At 49.7% G+C, this 17,096-nt stretch overlaps 14 non-coding genes and 1 pseudogene across 14 annotated transcripts; all 15 read left to right on the top strand.

The window, feature by feature from the left end:
• The first annotated feature begins 5,014 nt into the window (after nt 1-5,014).
• LOC116408537 lies at nt 5,015-5,153 on the top strand (annotated as a pseudogene).
• Nucleotides 5,154-5,549: 396 nt separating this feature from the next.
• LOC116408535 lies at nt 5,550-5,713 on the top strand. Its single transcript, XR_004221038.1, has one exon. It is a non-coding gene; the product is annotated as a U1 spliceosomal RNA (small nuclear RNA).
• An 817-nt stretch (nt 5,714-6,530) lies between these two features.
• Nucleotides 6,531-6,694, top strand: LOC116408553. The gene has a single exon (XR_004221044.1). It is a non-coding gene; the product is annotated as a U1 spliceosomal RNA (small nuclear RNA).
• Nucleotides 6,695-7,090: 396 nt separating this feature from the next.
• LOC116408528 lies at nt 7,091-7,254 on the top strand. Its single transcript, XR_004221031.1, has one exon. It is a non-coding gene; the product is annotated as a U1 spliceosomal RNA (small nuclear RNA).
• Nucleotides 7,255-8,071: 817 nt separating this feature from the next.
• Nucleotides 8,072-8,235, top strand: LOC116408564. The gene has a single exon (XR_004221046.1). It is a non-coding gene; the product is annotated as a U1 spliceosomal RNA (small nuclear RNA).
• Nucleotides 8,236-8,631: 396 nt separating this feature from the next.
• Nucleotides 8,632-8,795, top strand: LOC116408489. The gene has a single exon (XR_004220992.1). It is a non-coding gene; the product is annotated as a U1 spliceosomal RNA (small nuclear RNA).
• A 395-nt stretch (nt 8,796-9,190) lies between these two features.
• Nucleotides 9,191-9,354, top strand: LOC116408529. The gene has a single exon (XR_004221032.1). It is a non-coding gene; the product is annotated as a U1 spliceosomal RNA (small nuclear RNA).
• Nucleotides 9,355-10,171: 817 nt separating this feature from the next.
• Nucleotides 10,172-10,335, top strand: LOC116408500. Its single transcript, XR_004221003.1, has one exon. It is a non-coding gene; the product is annotated as a U1 spliceosomal RNA (small nuclear RNA).
• A 396-nt stretch (nt 10,336-10,731) lies between these two features.
• Nucleotides 10,732-10,895, top strand: LOC116408530. The gene has a single exon (XR_004221033.1). It is a non-coding gene; the product is annotated as a U1 spliceosomal RNA (small nuclear RNA).
• Nucleotides 10,896-11,712: 817 nt separating this feature from the next.
• On the top strand, nt 11,713-11,876 carry LOC116408511. The gene has a single exon (XR_004221014.1). It is a non-coding gene; the product is annotated as a U1 spliceosomal RNA (small nuclear RNA).
• A 396-nt stretch (nt 11,877-12,272) lies between these two features.
• On the top strand, nt 12,273-12,436 carry LOC116408532. The gene has a single exon (XR_004221035.1). It is a non-coding gene; the product is annotated as a U1 spliceosomal RNA (small nuclear RNA).
• Nucleotides 12,437-13,253: 817 nt separating this feature from the next.
• On the top strand, nt 13,254-13,417 carry LOC116408522. The gene has a single exon (XR_004221025.1). It is a non-coding gene; the product is annotated as a U1 spliceosomal RNA (small nuclear RNA).
• A 396-nt stretch (nt 13,418-13,813) lies between these two features.
• LOC116408533 lies at nt 13,814-13,977 on the top strand. Its single transcript, XR_004221036.1, has one exon. It is a non-coding gene; the product is annotated as a U1 spliceosomal RNA (small nuclear RNA).
• An 817-nt stretch (nt 13,978-14,794) lies between these two features.
• Nucleotides 14,795-14,958, top strand: LOC116408525. Its single transcript, XR_004221028.1, has one exon. It is a non-coding gene; the product is annotated as a U1 spliceosomal RNA (small nuclear RNA).
• A 396-nt stretch (nt 14,959-15,354) lies between these two features.
• LOC116408534 lies at nt 15,355-15,518 on the top strand. The gene has a single exon (XR_004221037.1). It is a non-coding gene; the product is annotated as a U1 spliceosomal RNA (small nuclear RNA).
• Nucleotides 15,519-17,096: the final 1,578 nt, after the last annotated feature.

Here is a 17,096-nt window from a genome sequence, read left to right on the forward strand (position 1 = left end):
AGGAGAAAATACCAAAAAACAGCCAGTTTAGGTGTCAAAGTACAAGTTGCAGGGAGTTGTTGCAGGAGAAAATACCAAAAAAAACCAGTTTAGGTATCAAAGTACAAGTTGCAGGGAGTTGTTGCAGGAGAAAATACAAAAAAAAACCCAGTTTAGGTATCAAAGTACAAGTTGCAGGGAGTTGTTGCAGGAGAAAATACCAAAAAACAGCCAGTTTAGGTGTCAAAGTACAAGTTGCAGGGAGTTGTTGCAGGAGAAAATACCAAAAAACAGCCAGTTTAGGTGTCAAAGTACAAGTTGCAGGGAGTTGTTGCAGGAGAAAATACCAAAAAACGGCCAGTTTAGGTGTCAAAGTACAAGTTGCAGGGAGTTGTTGCAGGGGAAAATACAAAAAAAACCCAGTTTAGGTATCAAAGTACAAGTTGCAGGGAGTTGTTGCAGGAGAAAATACAAAAAAAACCCAGTTTAGGTGTCAAAGTACAAGTTGCAGGCAGTTGTTGCAGGAGAAAATACAAAAAAAAAACCAGTTTAGGTATCAAAGTACAAGTTGCAGGGAGTTGTTGCAGGGGAAAATACCAAAAAAAACCCAGTTTAGGTATCAAAGTACAAGTTGCAGGGAGTTGTTGCAGGAGAAAATACAAAAAAAACCCAGTTTAGGTATCAAAGTACAAGTTGCAGGGAGTTGTTGCAGGAGAAAATACAAAAAAAACCCAGTTTAGGTGTCAAAGTACAAGTTGCAGGGAGTTGTTGCAGGAGAAAATACAAAAAAAACCCAGTTTAGGTGTCAAAGTACAAGTTGCAGGGAGTTGTTGCAGGAGAAAATAAAAAAAAAACAGTTTAGGTGTCAAAGTACAAGTTGCAGGGAGTTGTTGCAGGGGAAAATACAAAAAAAAAACCAGTTTAGGTATCAAAGTACAAGTTGCAGGGAGTTGTTGCAGGAGAAAATACAAAAAAAAACCCAGTTTAGGTATCAAAGTACAAGTTGCAGGGAGTTGTTGCAGGAGAAAATACAAAAAAAAACCCAGTTTAGGTGTCAAAGTACAAGTTGCAGGGAGTTGTTGCAGGAGAAAATACCAAAAAACGGCCAGTTTAGGTATCAAAGTACAAGTTGCAGGGAGTTGTTGCAGGGGAAAATACCAAAAAACGGCCAGTTTAGGTATCAAAGTACAAGTTGCAGGGAGTTGTTGCAGGAGAAAATACCAAAAAACGGCCAGTTTAGGTGTCAAAGTACAAGTTGCAGGGAGTTGTTGCAGGAGAAAATACAAAAAAAAACCCAGTTTAGGTGTCAAAGTACAAGTTGCAGGGAGTTGTTGCAGGAGAAAATACAAAAAAAAAACCCCAGTTTAGGTGTCAAAGTACAAGTTGCAGGGAGTTGTTGCAGGAGAAAATACCAAAAAAAACCAGTTTAGGTATCAAAGTACAAGTTGCAGGGAGTTGTTGCAGGAGAAAATACAAAAAAAAAAACCCAGTTTAGGTATCAAAGTACAAGTTGCAGGAGTTGTTGCAGGAGAAAATACAAAAAAAACCCAGTTTAGGTATCAAAGTACAAGTTGCAGGGAGTTGTTGCAGGAGAAAATACAAAAAAAACCCAGTTTAGGTATCAAAGTACAAGTTGCAGGGAGTTGTTGCAGGAGAAAATACAAAAAAAACCCAGTTTAGGTATCAAAGTACAAGTTGCAGGGAGTTGTTGCAGGAGAAAATACAAAAAAAACCCAGTTTAGGTATCAAAGTACAAGTTGCAGGGAGTTGTTGCAGGAGAAAATACCAAAAAACAGCCAGTTTAGGTATCAAAGTACAAGTTGCAGGGAGTTGTTGCAGGAGAAAATACAAAAAAAACCCAGTTTAGGTATCAAAGTACAAGTTGCAGGGAGTTGTTGCAGGAGAAAATACCAAAAAACGGCCAGTTTAGGTATCAAAGTACAAGTTGCAGGGAGTTGTTGCAGGAGAAAATACAAAAAAAAACCCAGTTTAGGTATCAAAGTACAAGTTGCAGGGAGTTTTGCAGGAGAAAATACAAAAAAAACCCAGTTTAGGTATCAAAGTACAAGTTGCAGGGAGTTGTTGCAGGAGAAAATACAAAAAAAACCCAGTTTAGGTATCAAAGTACAAGTTGCAGGGAGTTGTTGCAGGAGAAAATACCAAAAAACGGCCAGTTTAGGTATCAAAGTACAAGTTGCAGGGAGTTGTTGCAGGAGAAAATACAAAAAAAACCCAGTTTAGGTGTCAAAGTACAAGTTGCAGGGAATTGCATGTAAAAACAAACACATTTCTTTTCATTAGGTACAGTCTATAGAATAGACTCCTTTAGTATGAAAAATGTTTTTTTTGGCAAAATATTATTTTTCAATAAAGAGATTTAAGAGGCTTACTTACAAGGATCGAGTCACAGACGCTGCCAGCCAAGTGACCAGCTTTTCAGGAAGGCTGGGCGGGGCTGGGAGCAGAACAAGAGAGAAGGACCCCAGCGTGACTGACGTGGGCGGGGAAATGACATCACCAAAGTCCCCGCCCACATCTCACGCCCACTCCTCTCTCATTGGCTGCAGCGTGTCTATGGGAAAGAAGCTAGGGCCGGCGGCCCGAGCTGAAGACAGACTTGCTTCTGGCAGGAAGCCCTGTGGATGGGAGGGGCTGCAGTGTTTCAGCAGGGATTTAACAGCCTTCTTGAAGAGTAAGTAGAAAATAAACTTTATTGTATTCAATTTTTCTGTGTTAGCTGCTTTTTAAGATAAAGTGAAAATTTATTGTATATGTCTCCTTTAAATGATATTGCTATGACTTTAAATCCAAGAGATGCTGAATTTTTGAATGATGATTTAAGTGAAAAGGAGCTTTTACAAACCATTGAAAGTTTTAAGAGAAATAAGTTACCTGGTCTGGAGGGGATACCCATTGAGTTTTATTTGCGATTCTGGAATATTTTAAAAAGTGATCTTTTATGTCTTTTTAACAAATGTTTTTATTGCAAAGCACTGCCATCATCGTGGAAAAAAGGAGTGATTGTTCTTCTTCCAAAGGATGGTGATAAAACTCAGTTAAAAAATTGGAGACCTATAACTCTTTTAAATACTGATTATAAAATTCTCGCTAAATTACTTGCAAATAGGATGAAGGAGGTTATAGGTCAAATTATTCACTTCGATCAAGTGTGCGGGATCCCTGGGCGCAGGATTCACCATGTTACCAACCTTATAAGAGATTGTATTTGGTACATGAAAGATCGTCGGCAGTGTTTGGCAGTTTTATCATTGGATTTTGAAAAAGCATTTGACCGCGTATCTCATGTTTATCTTTTTAAAGTTTTACATAAAATGGGTATTCCAGAGGGTTTTTTATTGTCTTTAAAAGCCTTTTATGATAATTGTTCCAGTCAGGTTTTAATCAATGGTTTTATGACAGATGCTTTTAATTTAAATTGTGGAGTTAAACAAGGATGTCCCTTATCCCCTTTGCTTTTTATTTGTGCCATCGAGCCACTTTTGTGTTCCATCAGAAAGGATAAGTTAATTCGTGGTGTCCATGTACCGGGTGGTGGTGGGCTGCAAGCAAAAATAACAGGGTACATGGATGATATTGCAATTTTATGCTCTGATGTGATTTCAGTCAAAAGGGTGGTTCAAAGGACAAAGTTTTTCTGCTCTGCATCTGGTTTTAAACTAAATTTAAACAAAAGCAGAATGTTAGAAATTGGGGATTGGGCATCTTTTACAGACTGTCCAATAGAGAGGAAGGAGTCTGTAAAAATTTTAGGTATTGTTTTTAATGCTAATAATAACGGTGATGAATCATGGAACATTTTAACTGAAAGAATAAATAAAAAAGTAATTACTTGGACTATGCGTCAGTTGACAATGGAGGGAAAGATTTTATTGATTAAAATGGTTTTATTGCCAATTTTACTGTATACAGCACTGAATTTCCCTCCACCATTGCTGTTTTTAAAACACGTTATAAGGACATGCTTTGTTTTTATCTGGGGGTCAAAAATGGAGAGGCTTAAAAGAATTTTTATGTTTAAGCCTATGGAGAAGGGTGGTAAAGGAGTTCCGCACATAAAGAGGTTTTTATATACAAAATATTTAATATTATGTCTCCAAGCTTACAATGCGCCATCTCTTTGGTCCTATTTTATTAAATATGCAGCAGGTTTTACTTTTAAGAAATACGGTTGGTGTAATGTCTCTTTAAAAAGCCCAACATGTTTTAGCCCTCCCTGGTTTTATACGCTTTTATCAATCGTAATTACTGATTATAACCTGTGTCATAAAAGTCTTATGGACCTTCTTAATAAACATAAGCTAAAGCTGTTTTTTAATACTTCTGAGCTTTTGATCCCCATTGAACACTTCTCTGATTGTGAAACAGAGAAGGTTTGGGCCAGGGTAAGTCACAAGGAACTTTTTAATAGTCAAAAAGATTTTTCATGGGCCTGTGTACATAATTGTCTTCCTACCAGGGTCTTCCAGCATAAGAGAGGAGTGGCTGTAAATCCTTTCTGTCCAAGATCTGCATGCTCTTGTAAAGAGACTGTCAAACATCTTCTCTGGGACTGTGGCTACGCAAAAGAATTTTGGAAAATTGTTTGCCCGCTTCTAAGTCTGGTAGGAGGACTGAAAGACTTGGATTATAACGCAATTCTTTATGGAAAAATGGAAGGTGTATCGCAGGCCCAATATATTATTTTATGGAAAATGATCAATTCTTTTAAGGAAGCCCTGTGGAAAGTGCGTAATATGATTATCTTCAATTCAAATGAAATTTTAGTACGAGATTGTATATCATTGGCTTTTAGTATAATGTATTTATATGTTCTGTTGGATGAAAAGAAATGTAAAAACAAATCTCTTTTATGGAGTCAAGACAAATGGTCCAATTTCTTAAAATAATAAGTTTTAATGTCTATCATTTTCATTTAATTAATGTGATTTAAATGAATGTTTCATGATTTTCTGTTAAAATATTTTAATGTTCAATTGTTAATTTTTGGGTTTTTGCTTTAATAAAGCTCTTTGAAAAACTCACGAAGGTGGTTCTCCCAGGGCGAGGCTCATCCATTGCACTCCGGCTGTGCTGACCCCTGCGATTTCCCCAAATGCGGGAAACTCGACTGCATAATTTCTGGTAGTGGGGGACTGCGTTCGCGCTTTCCCCTGATTTCTCTGGTCAAACGATAGCATTTGAGCGTTCAGCGACTTCTTGCAGCGACGTGGGGTTTTTCGGCCGTTAGAGGCCGCAACCTCGCTGCCGGGCCGGGGGCCTGCCTTGCTTCTTTGCCTGCACGCGAGCAAGTCCTTTGGCTTGCGCGCATGCAAATGAGGGTGAAACGCGTGCAGCTTCTAGGACTTTGCAAGGTTTGCGTTTGGGCGGCTCCCTGTCCGAGCGCGCGCCCGTGGCTGCCACTCAAGCAAGGGATCCGCCCGGCACCCGCAGCTCATAGACGAGGGACTTGCAGGTGCGTCCGTGCCAGGTAAGCAGGGAGGGCCGAGCAGTCTCCTTATGTTGGCAGGCTCGTGTCTGAGCCGCAGCCCTGCTTCTTCCCCAGCCAACTCATACTTACCTGGCAGGGGAGATAACATGATCACGAAGGTGGTTCTCCCAGGGCGAGGCTCATCCATTGCACTCCGGCCGTGCTGACCCCTGCGATTTCCCCAAATGCGGGAAAGTCGACTGCATAATTTCTGGTAGTGGGGGACTGCGTTCGCGCTTTCCCCTGGTCTGGTTTGTTGAAAAGTAGAAAGAGGGCGGCAGCAGGTTTCTTTCGGGAAACACGCTTGCGCCGCGTTTCTCCAGGCCCGGGGTGTTCACTCCATCGCGGGTTGTCTTTCTTTGCTGTTGTTGAGCTGTATGTTTGCCGCGCGTTCCAAACCCATTTCTACAGTTGATCACTAGGTGGCGGCACAAGCTTGGCAAGGCACCGTTACAGAGTTGAAGGGTAGTTTCCCCTTCCAACTGTTGTTTTTATTTGAGTTGTTTTCCGAGAGTACCGAGAAATACTGGCTTATCTCCGTGGCATTCTATCTTGTGTTTTTGGCCATGTTTTTCTGAAATTGGGAGGAAAAAATGTCCTATTTCCCCTTCTCGTGGATGAGCGGAATCAGGCAAAAGTCGTGCAAGTCCCTCCCCTAGGAACAGGGCTAAGGCCGCCCTGTGCGAATCAGCTTTTATGGCCCTGCCTCCAGGCCTGAGGCTTCTGAAGCGGCAGCCCTGAACTCCTATCGGTTTCCCCGGCCCATTGATATGCTAACGAGCGATCCTGTTGCAAACAGGCTGACTGCCTGTACAGGCGAGGCCCCCGTATGTAAACGCGTTTGCTGCAAAGTATTCTGGGAGTGCTTAAGCCCCTGCCCCCTTTTTCCACATTTAGCGCTCGTCTAGCGGCGGTGTTAAGGCGCGCCTCTGCTTCAGAGAGCGGAGCCGGCTGCCGAGCGCGTTTGCCGCAAAGGAGGCGGCGTTTGTTCCAAAGACACAGGTCTCCGTATGCTCGTCGGGGTGTATCCACGCAGCGCCGGCGATCTTGCCTTCTCCAACTCATACTTACCTGGCAGGGGAGATACCATGATCACGAAGGTGGTTCTCCCAGGGCGAGGCTCATCCATTGCACTCCGGCTGTGCTGACCCCTGCGATTTCCCCAAATGCGGGAAACTCGACTGCATAATTTCTGGTAGTGGGGGACTGCGTTCGCGCTTTCCCCTGATTTCTCTGGTCAAACGATAGCATTTGAGCGTTCAGCGACTTCTTGCAGCGACGTGGGGTTTTTCGGCCGTTAGAGGCCGCAACCTCGCTGCCGGGCCGGGGGCCTGCCTTGCTTCTTTGCCTGCACGCGAGCAAGTCCTTTGGCTTGCGCGCATGCAAATGAGGGTGAAACGCGTGCAGCTTCTAGGACTTTGCAAGGTTTGCGTTTGGGCGGCTCCCTGTCCGAGCGCGCGCCCGTGGCTGCCACTCAAGCAAGGGATCCGCCCGGCACCCGCAGCTCATAGACGAGGGACTTGCAGGTGCGTCCGTGCCAGGTAAGCAGGGAGGGCCGAGCAGTCTCCTTATGTTGGCAGGCTCGTGTCTGAGCCGCAGCCCTGCTTCTTCCCCAGCCAACTCATACTTACCTGGCAGGGGAGATACCATGATCACGAAGGTGGTTCTCCCAGGGCGAGGCTCATCCATTGCACTCCGGCCGTGCTGACCCCTGCGATTTCCCCAAATGCGGGAAAGTCGACTGCATAATTTCTGGTAGTGGGGGACTGCGTTCGCGCTTTCCCCTGGTCTGGTTTGTTGAAAAGTAGAAAGAGGGCGGCAGCAGGTTTCTTTCGGGAAACACGCTTGCGCCGCGTTTCTCCAGGCCCGGGGTGTTCACTCCATCGCGGGTTGTCTTTCTTTGCTGTTGTTGAGCTGTATGTTTGCCGCGCGTTCCAAACCCATTTCTACAGTTGATCACTAGGTGGCGGCACAAGCTTGGCAAGGCACAGTTACAGAGTTGAAGGGTAGTTTCCCCTTCCAACTGTTGTTTTTATTTGAGTTGTTTTCCGAGAGTACCGAGAAATACTGGCTTATCTCCGTGGCATTCTATCTTGTGTTTTTGGCCATGTTTTTCTGAAATTGGGAGGAAAAAATGTCCTATTTCCCCTTCTCGTGGATGAGCGGAATCAGGCAAAAGTCGTGCAAGTCCCTCCCCTAGGAACAGGGCTAAGGCCGCCCTGTGCGAATCAGCTTTTATGGCCCTGCCTCCAGGCCTGAGGCTTCTGAAGCGGCAGCCCTGAACTCCTATCGGTTTCCCCGGCCCATTGATATGCTAACGAGCGATCCTGTTGCAAACAGGCTGACTGCCTGTACAGGCGAGGCCCCCGTATGTAAACGCGTTTGCTGCAAAGTATTCTGGGAGTGCTTAAGCCCCTGCCCCCTTTTTCCACATTTAGCGCTCGTCTAGCGGCGGTGTTAAGGCGCGCCTCTGCTTCAGAGAGCGGAGCCGGCTGCCGAGCGCGTTTGCCGCAAAGGAGGCGGCGTTTGTTCCAAAGACACAGGTCTCCGTATGCTCGTCGGGGTGTATCCACGCAGCGCCGGCGATCTTGCCTTCTCCAACTCATACTTACCTGGCAGGGGAGATACCATGATCACGAAGGTGGTTCTCCCAGGGCGAGGCTCATCCATTGCACTCCGGCTGTGCTGACCCCTGCGATTTCCCCAAATGCGGGAAACTCGACTGCATAATTTCTGGTAGTGGGGGACTGCGTTCGCGCTTTCCCCTGATTTCTCTGGTCAAACGATAGCATTTGAGCGTTCAGCGACTTCTTGCAGCGACGTGGGGTTTTTCGGCCGTTAGAGGCCGCAACCTCGCTGCCGGGCCGGGGGCCTGCCTTGCTTCTTTGCCTGCACGCGAGCAAGTCCTTTGGCTTGCGCGCATGCAAATGAGGGTGAAACGCGTGCAGCTTCTAGGACTTTGCAAGGTTTGCGTTTGGGCGGCTCCCTGTCCGAGCGCGCGCCCGTGGCTGCCACTCAAGCAAGGGATCCGCCCGGCACCCGCAGCTCATAGACGAGGGACTTGCAGGTGCGTCCGTGCCAGGTAAGCAGGGAGGGCCGAGCAGTCTCCTTATGTTGGCAGGCTCGTGTCTGAGCCGCAGCCCTGCTTCTTCCCCAGCCAACTCATACTTACCTGGCAGGGGAGATACCATGATCACGAAGGTGGTTCTCCCAGGGCGAGGCTCATCCATTGCACTCCGGCTGTGCTGACCCCTGCGATTTCCCCAAATGCGGGAAACTCGACTGCATAATTTCTGGTAGTGGGGGACTGCGTTCGCGCTTTCCCCTGATTTCTCTGGTCAAACGATAGCATTTGAGCGTTCAGCGACTTCTTGCAGCGACGTGGGGTTTTCGGCCGTTAGAGGCCGCAACCTCGCTGCCGGGCCGGGGGCCTGCCTTGCTTCTTTGCCTGCACGCGAGCAAGTCCTTTGGCTTGCGCGCATGCAAATGAGGGTGAAACGCGTGCAGCTTCTAGGACTTTGCAAGGTTTGCGTTTGGGCGGCTCCCTGTCCGAGCGCGCGCCCGTGGCTGCCACTCAAGCAAGGGATCCGCCCGGCACCCGCAGCTCATAGACGAGGGACTTGCAGGTGCGTCCGTGCCAGGTAAGCAGGGAGGGCCGAGCAGTCTCCTTATGTTGGCAGGCTCGTGTCTGAGCCGCAGCCCTGCTTCTTCCCCAGCCAACTCATACTTACCTGGCAGGGGAGATACCATGATCACGAAGGTGGTTCTCCCAGGGCGAGGCTCATCCATTGCACTCCGGCCGTGCTGACCCCTGCGATTTCCCCAAATGCGGGAAAGTCGACTGCATAATTTCTGGTAGTGGGGGACTGCGTTCGCGCTTTCCCCTGGTCTGGTTTGTTGAAAAGTAGAAAGAGGGCGGCAGCAGGTTTCTTTCGGGAAACACGCTTGCGCCGCGTTTCTCCAGGCCCGGGGTGTTCACTCCATCGCGGGTTGTCTTTCTTTGCTGTTGTTGAGCTGTATGTTTGCCGCGCGTTCCAAACCCATTTCTACAGTTGATCACTAGGTGGCGGCACAAGCTTGGCAAGGCACAGTTACAGAGTTGAAGGGTAGTTTCCCCTTCCAACTGTTGTTTTTATTTGAGTTGTTTTCCGAGAGTACCGAGAAATACTGGCTTATCTCCGTGGCATTCTATCTTGTGTTTTTGGCCATGTTTTTCTGAAATTGGGAGGAAAAAATGTCCTATTTCCCCTTCTCGTGGATGAGCGGAATCAGGCAAAAGTCGTGCAAGTCCCTCCCCTAGGAACAGGGCTAAGGCCGCCCTGTGCGAATCAGCTTTTATGGCCCTGCCTCCAGGCCTGAGGCTTCTGAAGCGGCAGCCCTGAACTCCTATCGGTTTCCCCGGCCCATTGATATGCTAACGAGCGATCCTGTTGCAAACAGGCTGACTGCCTGTACAGGCGAGGCCCCCGTATGTAAACGCGTTTGCTGCAAAGTATTCTGGGAGTGCTTAAGCCCCTGCCCCCTTTTTCCACATTTAGCGCTCGTCTAGCGGCGGTGTTAAGGCGCGCCTCTGCTTCAGAGAGCGGAGCCGGCTGCCGAGCGCGTTTGCCGCAAAGGAGGCGGCGTTTGTTCCAAAGACACAGGTCTCCGTATGCTCGTCGGGGTGTATCCACGCAGCGCCGGCGATCTTGCCTTCTCCAACTCATACTTACCTGGCAGGGGAGATACCATGATCACGAAGGTGGTTCTCCCAGGGCGAGGCTCATCCATTGCACTCCGGCTGTGCTGACCCCTGCGATTTCCCCAAATGCGGGAAACTCGACTGCATAATTTCTGGTAGTGGGGGACTGCGTTCGCGCTTTCCCCTGATTTCTCTGGTCAAACGATAGCATTTGAGCGTTCAGCGACTTCTTGCAGCGACGTGGGGTTTTTCGGCCGTTAGAGGCCGCAACCTCGCTGCCGGGCCGGGGGCCTGCCTTGCTTCTTTGCCTGCACGCGAGCAAGTCCTTTGGCTTGCGCGCATGCAAATGAGGGTGAAACGCGTGCAGCTTCTAGGACTTTGCAAGGTTTGCGTTTGGGCGGCTCCCTGTCCGAGCGCGCGCCCGTGGCTGCCACTCAAGCAAGGGATCCGCCCGGCACCCGCAGCTCATAGACGAGGGACTTGCAGGTGCGTCCGTGCCAGGTAAGCAGGGAGGGCCGAGCAGTCTCCTTATGTTGGCAGGCTCGTGTCTGAGCCGCAGCCCTGCTTCTTCCCCAGCCAACTCATACTTACCTGGCAGGGGAGATACCATGATCACGAAGGTGGTTCTCCCAGGGCGAGGCTCATCCATTGCACTCCGGCCGTGCTGACCCCTGCGATTTCCCCAAATGCGGGAAAGTCGACTGCATAATTTCTGGTAGTGGGGGACTGCGTTCGCGCTTTCCCCTGGTCTGGTTTGTTGAAAAGTAGAAAGAGGGCGGCAGCAGGTTTCTTTCGGGAAACACGCTTGCGCCGCGTTTCTCCAGGCCCGGGGTGTTCACTCCATCGCGGGTTGTCTTTCTTTGCTGTTGTTGAGCTGTATGTTTGCCGCGCGTTCCAAACCCATTTCTACAGTTGATCACTAGGTGGCGGCACAAGCTTGGCAAGGCACAGTTACAGAGTTGAAGGGTAGTTTCCCCTTCCAACTGTTGTTTTTATTTGAGTTGTTTTCCGAGAGTACCGAGAAATACTGGCTTATCTCCGTGGCATTCTATCTTGTGTTTTTGGCCATGTTTTTCTGAAATTGGGAGGAAAAAATGTCCTATTTCCCCTTCTCGTGGATGAGCGGAATCAGGCAAAAGTCGTGCAAGTCCCTCCCCTAGGAACAGGGCTAAGGCCGCCCTGTGCGAATCAGCTTTTATGGCCCTGCCTCCAGGCCTGAGGCTTCTGAAGCGGCAGCCCTGAACTCCTATCGGTTTCCCCGGCCCATTGATATGCTAACGAGCGATCCTGTTGCAAACAGGCTGACTGCCTGTACAGGCGAGGCCCCCGTATGTAAACGCGTTTGCTGCAAAGTATTCTGGGAGTGCTTAAGCCCCTGCCCCCTTTTTCCACATTTAGCGCTCGTCTAGCGGCGGTGTTAAGGCGCGCCTCTGCTTCAGAGAGCGGAGCCGGCTGCCGAGCGCGTTTGCCGCAAAGGAGGCGGCGTTTGTTCCAAAGACACAGGTCTCCGTATGCTCGTCGGGGTGTATCCACGCAGCGCCGGCGATCTTGCCTTCTCCAACTCATACTTACCTGGCAGGGGAGATACCATGATCACGAAGGTGGTTCTCCCAGGGCGAGGCTCATCCATTGCACTCCGGCTGTGCTGACCCCTGCGATTTCCCCAAATGCGGGAAACTCGACTGCATAATTTCTGGTAGTGGGGGACTGCGTTCGCGCTTTCCCCTGATTTCTCTGGTCAAACGATAGCATTTGAGCGTTCAGCGACTTCTTGCAGCGACGTGGGGTTTTTCGGCCGTTAGAGGCCGCAACCTCGCTGCCGGGCCGGGGGCCTGCCTTGCTTCTTTGCCTGCACGCGAGCAAGTCCTTTGGCTTGCGCGCATGCAAATGAGGGTGAAACGCGTGCAGCTTCTAGGACTTTGCAAGGTTTGCGTTTGGGCGGCTCCCTGTCCGAGCGCGCGCCCGTGGCTGCCACTCAAGCAAGGGATCCGCCCGGCACCCGCAGCTCATAGACGAGGGACTTGCAGGTGCGTCCGTGCCAGGTAAGCAGGGAGGGCCGAGCAGTCTCCTTATGTTGGCAGGCTCGTGTCTGAGCCGCAGCCCTGCTTCTTCCCCAGCCAACTCATACTTACCTGGCAGGGGAGATACCATGATCACGAAGGTGGTTCTCCCAGGGCGAGGCTCATCCATTGCACTCCGGCCGTGCTGACCCCTGCGATTTCCCCAAATGCGGGAAAGTCGACTGCATAATTTCTGGTAGTGGGGGACTGCGTTCGCGCTTTCCCCTGGTCTGGTTTGTTGAAAAGTAGAAAGAGGGCGGCAGCAGGTTTCTTTCGGGAAACACGCTTGCGCCGCGTTTCTCCAGGCCCGGGGTGTTCACTCCATCGCGGGTTGTCTTTCTTTGCTGTTGTTGAGCTGTATGTTTGCCGCGCGTTCCAAACCCATTTCTACAGTTGATCACTAGGTGGCGGCACAAGCTTGGCAAGGCACCGTTACAGAGTTGAAGGGTAGTTTCCCCTTCCAACTGTTGTTTTTATTTGAGTTGTTTTCCGAGAGTACCGAGAAATACTGGCTTATCTCCGTGGCATTCTATCTTGTGTTTTTGGCCATGTTTTTCTGAAATTGGGAGGAAAAAATGTCCTATTTCCCCTTCTCGTGGATGAGCGGAATCAGGCAAAAGTCGTGCAAGTCCCTCCCCTAGGAACAGGGCTAAGGCCGCCCTGTGCGAATCAGCTTTTATGGCCCTGCCTCCAGGCCTGAGGCTTCTGAAGCGGCAGCCCTGAACTCCTATCGGTTTCCCCGGCCCATTGATATGCTAACGAGCGATCCTGTTGCAAACAGGCTGACTGCCTGTACAGGCGAGGCCCCCGTATGTAAACGCGTTTGCTGCAAAGTATTCTGGGAGTGCTTAAGCCCCTGCCCCCTTTTTCCACATTTAGCGCTCGTCTAGCGGCGGTGTTAAGGCGCGCCTCTGCTTCAGAGAGCGGAGCCGGCTGCCGAGCGCGTTTGCCGCAAAGGAGGCGGCGTTTGTTCCAAAGACACAGGTCTCCGTATGCTCGTCGGGGTGTATCCACGCAGCGCCGGCGATCTTGCCTTCTCCAACTCATACTTACCTGGCAGGGGAGATACCATGATCACGAAGGTGGTTCTCCCAGGGCGAGGCTCATCCATTGCACTCCGGCTGTGCTGACCCCTGCGATTTCCCCAAATGCGGGAAACTCGACTGCATAATTTCTGGTAGTGGGGGACTGCGTTCGCGCTTTCCCCTGATTTCTCTGGTCAAACGATAGCATTTGAGCGTTCAGCGACTTCTTGCAGCGACGTGGGGTTTTTCGGCCGTTAGAGGCCGCAACCTCGCTGCCGGGCCGGGGGCCTGCCTTGCTTCTTTGCCTGCACGCGAGCAAGTCCTTTGGCTTGCGCGCATGCAAATGAGGGTGAAACGCGTGCAGCTTCTAGGACTTTGCAAGGTTTGCGTTTGGGCGGCTCCCTGTCCGAGCGCGCGCCCGTGGCTGCCACTCAAGCAAGGGATCCGCCCGGCACCCGCAGCTCATAGACGAGGGACTTGCAGGTGCGTCCGTGCCAGGTAAGCAGGGAGGGCCGAGCAGTCTCCTTATGTTGGCAGGCTCGTGTCTGAGCCGCAGCCCTGCTTCTTCCCCAGCCAACTCATACTTACCTGGCAGGGGAGATACCATGATCACGAAGGTGGTTCTCCCAGGGCGAGGCTCATCCATTGCACTCCGGCCGTGCTGACCCCTGCGATTTCCCCAAATGCGGGAAAGTCGACTGCATAATTTCTGGTAGTGGGGGACTGCGTTCGCGCTTTCCCCTGGTCTGGTTTGTTGAAAAGTAGAAAGAGGGCGGCAGCAGGTTTCTTTCGGGAAACACGCTTGCGCCGCGTTTCTCCAGGCCCGGGGTGTTCACTCCATCGCGGGTTGTCTTTCTTTGCTGTTGTTGAGCTGTATGTTTGCCGCGCGTTCCAAACCCATTTCTACAGTTGATCACTAGGTGGCGGCACAAGCTTGGCAAGGCACAGTTACAGAGTTGAAGGGTAGTTTCCCCTTCCAACTGTTGTTTTTATTTGAGTTGTTTTCCGAGAGTACCGAGAAATACTGGCTTATCTCCGTGGCATTCTATCTTGTGTTTTTGGCCATGTTTTTCTGAAATTGGGAGGAAAAAATGTCCTATTTCCCCTTCTCGTGGATGAGCGGAATCAGGCAAAAGTCGTGCAAGTCCCTCCCCTAGGAACAGGGCTAAGGCCGCCCTGTGCGAATCAGCTTTTATGGCCCTGCCTCCAGGCCTGAGGCTTCTGAAGCGGCAGCCCTGAACTCCTATCGGTTTCCCCGGCCCATTGATATGCTAACGAGCGATCCTGTTGCAAACAGGCTGACTGCCTGTACAGGCGAGGCCCCCGTATGTAAACGCGTTTGCTGCAAAGTATTCTGGGAGTGCTTAAGCCCCTGCCCCCTTTTTCCACATTTAGCGCTCGTCTAGCGGCGGTGTTAAGGCGCGCCTCTGCTTCAGAGAGCGGAGCCGGCTGCCGAGCGCGTTTGCCGCAAAGGAGGCGGCGTTTGTTCCAAAGACACAGGTCTCCGTATGCTCGTCGGGGTGTATCCACGCAGCGCCGGCGATCTTGCCTTCTCCAACTCATACTTACCTGGCAGGGGAGATACCATGATCACGAAGGTGGTTCTCCCAGGGCGAGGCTCATCCATTGCACTCCGGCTGTGCTGACCCCTGCGATTTCCCCAAATGCGGGAAACTCGACTGCATAATTTCTGGTAGTGGGGGACTGCGTTCGCGCTTTCCCCTGATTTCTCTGGTCAAACGATAGCATTTGAGCGTTCAGCGACTTCTTGCAGCGACGTGGGGTTTTTCGGCTGTTAGAGGCCGCAACCTCGCTGCCGGGCCGGGGGCCTGCCTTGCTTCTTTGCCTGCACGCGAGCAAGTCCTTTGGCTTGCGCGCATGCAAATGAGGGTGAAACGCGTGCAGCTTCTAGGACTTTGCAAGGTTTGCGTTTGGGCGGCTCCCTGTCCGAGCGCGCGCCCGTGGCTGCCACTCAAGCAAGGGATCCGCCCGGCACCCGCAGCTCATAGACGAGGGACTTGCAGGTGCGTCCGTGCCAGGTAAGCAGGGAGGGCCGAGCAGTCTCCTTATGTTGGCAGGCTCGTGTCTGAGCCACAGCCCTGCTTCTTCCCCAGCCAACTCATACTTACCTGGCAGGGGAGATACCATGATCACAAAGGTGGTTCTCCCAGGGCGAGGCTCATCCATTGCACTCCGGCCGTGCTGACCCCTGCGATTTCCCCAAATGCGGGAAAGTCGACTGCATAATTTCTGGTAGTGGGGGACTGCGTTCGCGCTTTCCCCTGGTCTGGTTTGTTGAAAAGTAGAAAGAGGGTGGCTAACGAGCAATCCTGTTCATTAAAAAAATCAATTTTTTACTTATTGAAATTTCAGTTATTTAAATTTTTGTTTTTATTTCTATCATTTTGTTTAAAATTGTTTTTTCTTTTGACATTTCAAAAGTTTTTTATGATTTAAATCATTTTTGAAACTTTTGTGTTTAGATTTTACTTTAACAATCATTTTTATATTTAGGCTAACGTCAGACGAGGCGTGTGGTGTATATTTTCGGCAAGCTGAAAAGCATTTTTCCACTTGCCGAAAATATTCGCCATACGTCACGTCTGACATCAGCCTTAATACAGCTGTTTAAGTTTTTGTGAATGTCTTGGGTCTAATCAATCTAATTCTTTACACCTGTTTCCAGTTCTTGTAATTATTTTTATCTGTTCCCTATTTCTTTAGACACTCCTTTGGGGGAAAGCAGTGCAGGGGGTGTAGTGCTGGGTGATTTGTTTCTAAGAGATACAAAGAGAGTTTAAGAAGGACTTCAACATGAAGTGCAGTAAGAAGAGCAATGACTGAAAATACAGAGCCTTCTTAGCTTCTATGTGGTCTTTTAAATTCTTTTAAACTATTTCCTGTCATAAAACATTACTTTCAGAATATTTGCTCATTGATTCAATTACTCTTAAGGTAACTATAATCATGTATTTTTCTGTTTGTTATGGTTCTCACCTCTTTTTCCTAATCCTACTCAATGTTTTTTATTTTCCTCTATGTCAGTGCTGTCCATCTTCTGTGGTTCTGAGGGCCGGAATTTCTCTAGCATACATCGTGGAGGGCTGCTATTGGAAGCAAGTTCTGGCCAATCCCCTTTTCAAACTACACCCATGTTATCACAATGGTGGTAGTACAGCAAAAACCCAAATGCTTGGTCCTCGGGGATATCAACCATCAACAGCCTGGGGTGTGAACAATGCAGTGGGTGAACAATGCAGAGATTAAACGGTGTGAACAGTACAGGGGATTATACATTTTAACAATACAGGGAATTACAGTCTAAATCTGAGGTGTGAACCATGCAGGGGGCCAGTTAAAGGGACACTAACCCCAACCGTAAAGCTGTCCCACTGCGCCCCCTAGTTCTCTATTGAAGTTGATGAAAAACTTACCATATTTTTTGCCCTATAAGACGCTCCGGAATATAAGACGCACCCAATTTTAAAGGAGGAAAATCTAGAAAAAAAAGATTCTGAACCAAATACTGTAGTAAAATATTTTATATTAACTGTATAAAGTTAATTGTCTCTGGGCTCGTACATAATGAGGCTTCCCCCAGGGCCCCCCCCAAGCATCCTTCAGCTTCCCCCAGGGCCCCCCCAAGTATCCTTCAGCTTCCCCCAGGGCCCCCCCAAGTATCCTTCAGCTTCCCCCAGGGCCCCCCCAAGTATCCTTCAGCTTCCCCCAGCCCCCCCCCCAAGTATCCTTCAGCTTCCCCCAGGCCCCCCCCAAGTATCCTTCAGCTTCCCCCAGGGCCCCCCCAAGTATCCTTCAGCTCCCCCCAGGGCCCCCCAAGTATCCTTCAGCTCCCCCAGGCCCCC

This window comes from Xenopus tropicalis, chromosome 1 (genome assembly GCF_000004195.4).
Source record: "Xenopus tropicalis strain Nigerian chromosome 1, UCB_Xtro_10.0, whole genome shotgun sequence".
Lineage (NCBI taxonomy): Eukaryota > Metazoa > Chordata > Amphibia > Anura > Pipidae > Xenopus > Xenopus tropicalis.